The 4215-nt window shown below is 44.7% G+C and overlaps 1 long non-coding RNA gene across 1 annotated transcript; it reads right to left on the bottom strand.

Annotated features, from left to right (window-relative positions):
- Positions 1–1447: 1447 nt before the first annotated feature.
- Positions 1448–2530, bottom strand: LOC123040520 (uncharacterized). The gene is made up of 2 exons (XR_006418175.1): positions 2228–2530; positions 1448–1868 (listed from the first exon to the last, which is right to left on the bottom strand). It is a non-coding gene; the product is annotated as an uncharacterized lncRNA (long non-coding RNA).
- Positions 2531–4215: the final 1685 nt, after the last annotated feature.

Raw genomic sequence — 4215 nt, 5'->3', positions numbered from 1 at the left:
TAAATGTGAAGAGAGAGCAAAGTTGTATGTAGAATAACCAATAACCTTTGCACAAGCTCCAAGGTAAAATAGAGAGCAATCACATTTATTTTCTCATCATCTATTGGATAGCTTAGATACAACCTATTGGAGTAGTTGTATGATAGCTTGTTGGTTGATGACATGAACATTTTACCAACAAGACTAACATACAATCTATTGAAGATGCCCTTAGGAGCGCGGCGCGGGCCAACGTAGGAGCGCTGCACAGGTGTCAGCCAGGCTGTTGTTGGACTAGAAGGCACACGTTGAAGATGATCAATGGCGGTGAGCGACGCAAATTGATCTTGGAAAATTAATAAAAAATGTTGATCAATGCGACCGGCGAGAGAGAAAGAAAAACCCGGATCAAAGGATCGGGAAAAAGACTCTTTAGGCAGCTGATCAACTGGATCGGCGGATAAACCTTAGGTACGAGCGGCACGCCCCCCGGTGGTGATCATGGAGACCGACCGCCCCGGGGCGGCGTGGGGCGGAAGTGGCGGGCTGCGGCTAGGGTTTGAATTGTTTAGGCTAATATCATGTAGAAAGAACGGAGAGGGATTGGTGGAATCGATGTGGGTGCCTGATAACAGACTCGCGTGGGCTGTGGACATGGCAGGCTTGGAGCTCGGGAGATTGGCCTGCTACAGACTCTGAATTTTCATCGTTCTTGTAACTGTATCTAGTACTTGCAGATTGGCTTCTGTACATCCAACTGATTCCAATTGTTCGTTGTTGGGTGTGCGTGTAGCTCGGGAGTCTAGAATGTGATGTGCATCGTTTGTGAACATTGATTATTTAGAGAGACATGAGTGTAAGTTAATCTGAATGGAAAATTGAGAAAGAAAGATTTCTAATAACCTTGTTCGTATTTGCAATTTGAGGTGTTCTTGTGTGACTTAATGACTCAATCAAGCCACAGATGTTCAGATGTGTTAGCCAAAAATAAAATTAACATAAAAACATATGGAAGTTCACATACTGAAACCTTCATCATCATACCAACTGGTACCTAAACCTTTTCTTTGGAGGTTCCTCTCAACTTTGGTGAAGCAAGCAAGCGAACCAGCGTAATTCAAAGAGTGCAGCGAACCATAGCTGAAGTATTTACTAACAGTTTAGCCACCCAAGTCCTAATCCTGGGCCTCTGTATTGATACAAGATCTGTAATGTGTTTCACCTTTGTCAGTCCAACTTTAATGACAGCAAGCTGAGCGCCTTTTCCCAAACTGGTTGACTATATGATATAGGTGTGCCATGTGTTCCAATGGAAAACGGTATACATTTCCTCACAAATGCAGTGGCGATCAAGACTCGGGTAGCAGGAGTAAGAACTGAAACATGCTGAAAACTAAGCTAAAATCAATGATTCATGTCAATTTACTAAGTCGTACAAAGACATGTTGTTACTGCAAGCTTCATAACCTGATAGAAAAACTGTAATTCATTGAATCTGCCCACCACTAAGTCAAATGGTTGGACAAAATAATTATTTGATCCATTACACAAAGAAATTTTATACATCGAATAAAACAATACTATTGATAAAGCATTTATTTTTCTTGCAAGAGGTGTAGCTTTCATGATGCACAATCTGTAATTCTGTGTGCATGTCATGCACATTCATGACTTCTTTTCCTTGACCCTTTTTCTTTGGACAATTGCGACTATATGAAACCCTACTTGGTTGCACGTCTTGCACGAGCATGCGACCTTGGCCTTGGCTTCTTCGCTCTTCTCTTTCAGTTCTTCCCCATTCACGGGGAGAGGAACACTTGCTTTCTTTACAGGTGTGGTAAATCTTTCCTCCTCCACCTGCATTTGCAAGCTATTGGAAGATTGCATTGCTGCACAAAGCCACAAACAGATACAGAATTATCCTCTGAAACGAGAATCACTCATGTACAGTATATGAAATCCATATTTTGGCCACATCTCATACGCCACCAGCCAATCAAAATCTGGCTGCTCACCTTTTAATAAATTAATAATTTTCTATACTAGTTAGGCAAAGCTATAAGAGAATACGGTCTATTGATCTGGTCAACTCTGCACATGGCCATCCACACCAATTCTATTTCTGCATGTGTGTGTTTGCGTGTTGTGAGTTGTGGCGAGCTAGCTACCCGGTAGTCCCTAGGTGAGGCACCTTAGCTCCAGATCGCTCGGGCATCGGGAGAAAATCAAGTCACCCTGACATGCGTACCTCACACCAAGAAGTACACGGCGGCCGCGTCAGGAGATCGAGATGAACCCAACTGCAATGGATCAGTATCCTGTGTCGTCGGTGTTTAGGGCGCACGGCGAGATCTCCGTCTTTGGCCGCGGGTCGCCGCCGTAGTGATCGGATCTGCGACGTGGGGTTCAACAGGGGTGCCCGTGCAAATTTGCAGGCCTAACTTCTGCGCTGTAGTAGGGCTTCAAATCCGAGGAAGACCCACCAGACCGAGAACCACTGCAGACCAGTCATCTGTCTTCACGCACCATCTTGCTCCCAGTGGCGGAGCTAGCGCAGGATGCTAGGGGGGCAGAATAGAAAATACGAAGCTTGGGGGGGGGGGGGGGGGGGGGGCAAATGACCGCACTTTATTAAATTTAGGCCCTAAAAAATTTACACCCCTCAGGTTTGCACTTTACTGAATTTAGGCCCCTAAAAAAAGTTTCTTCAGTAATTTTCCTATGGCTCGGTACTCGAAGCTCGGTGTTGCCGGCGGAGGCATCCCCGCCGCTAAAAAGGTCCATGCCCTCAGCCATTGGGCTCGTCGGTGTGTCCTGAGGTGGATGCACGTTGCCACCGTCGTTGCCGGTGGAGGCACCGCCACTGGTGGAGAACGGCTGGGGCCAGTGGGCTGGTCTTCGGTGGAGGACTCTAGCTTGGAACGTGCTCGCTGAGGACGAGCGTCAGCACGAGCATCGCTGCCGTCCTAGTATCCATGTCTGCCAAGTGATTGTGAACGCCTCTCGGTTTGAAGATCTCTTTGGTTTGATGCGTGTTCTGTTATAGGCGCGACCGAGGGAGACTGGAAATTTTACTGAGTCTTAATGATATCGGTACACAAGAAAGAAAAATCAAGGTATAATCTGAAACGCTCCGTACCGGATGGGCAATGATGTGACAGTCGACACGGTAGTTGGCTCCTACCTTATTGGGTTGCCAGTTATTGCAAGCCGAAGCTTGTTCCTCCTAATTCGACGAAGGATGAATTGTCTCAACTGATGGTTGCGCATACGAGTGAGGCGTTTTGGCTCGCAGCCTCCATGAAGGCCTTTTTTTGGTTTCTTTTTTAACTTTTCAGTTTCAAAAAAATATGATTTTTTTTACAAGTAAACAAGGATGGTATGCGTATGTGTGTAAAATTTCAGAATGAAATATATTGAAATGTGATCTTTACAAAAAAGAAAAATTCAGGGCTTGAGAGAATAAATAGTGTCATGTGTTAACTAGCCCCAGATTTTTCTTTTTTGCATAGTCCTCACTTCAACGTATTTCGTCCTGAAAATTTACACACTTGTGTATTATGCCTCTATGCATAGCTATATTTTTTTAGAATTTTTTTTGAAATGTAAAAATATGAATTTTGATGAATTTTGATTTTTTTTATTTCAAAAAACAGCCTCATTGGAGCTCGCCCACCAAAAGGGATTTTCGCAGCGTATACATGCATACATACATGGGAGGAACAAGGTTAGGCTTGCAACAACTAGCAGCCAAATAAGGTATGAAGTTGCTTCCCCAGGCGCAGGAAGCTACACATGGCCGCGTCTATTCCACCTTGATGCAATGCCATGCGCTATCGCCGCCACTCCAACACCTCCATACTTCGCGTGCTTGTTTGCAGTGAGCGTCACAAGGTGCACCCCTACTCCCTTCGCCTTTGATGGAAGTGTAGTGCCGCCATGGCCGACTGCCGGAGGCGATAAGAGATAGAGCTTTTTGTCCTAGGTTTCGAGTCGCCTCCGGAGTCACCCGCACAAGCAAAAGTAGATGTTGCATTCGTATGGAAATAGTAGACAGTAAATTAATTAAGAAGAAAAGATGGTGAGAGGGTAGGTTGGCAGCAAATACTTTTGTATTTGCTCTTCCTCCTTTTATCTTTCCCTTTCTTTTCATGGAGACTCAAAAATAATAAAATGCATTGTACTAGAACCTTATTCTTTTTTTGAAAGTGTCAAATTAGGCCAAATTCTCCGAAA

Source organism: Triticum aestivum, chromosome 2B (assembly GCF_018294505.1).
Source record: "Triticum aestivum cultivar Chinese Spring chromosome 2B, IWGSC CS RefSeq v2.1, whole genome shotgun sequence".
Taxonomy (NCBI): Eukaryota; Viridiplantae; Streptophyta; class Magnoliopsida; order Poales; family Poaceae; genus Triticum; species Triticum aestivum.
Note: the sequence above shows the minus strand (reverse complement) of the source record. Positions and strands in the feature narration are given on the sequence as shown.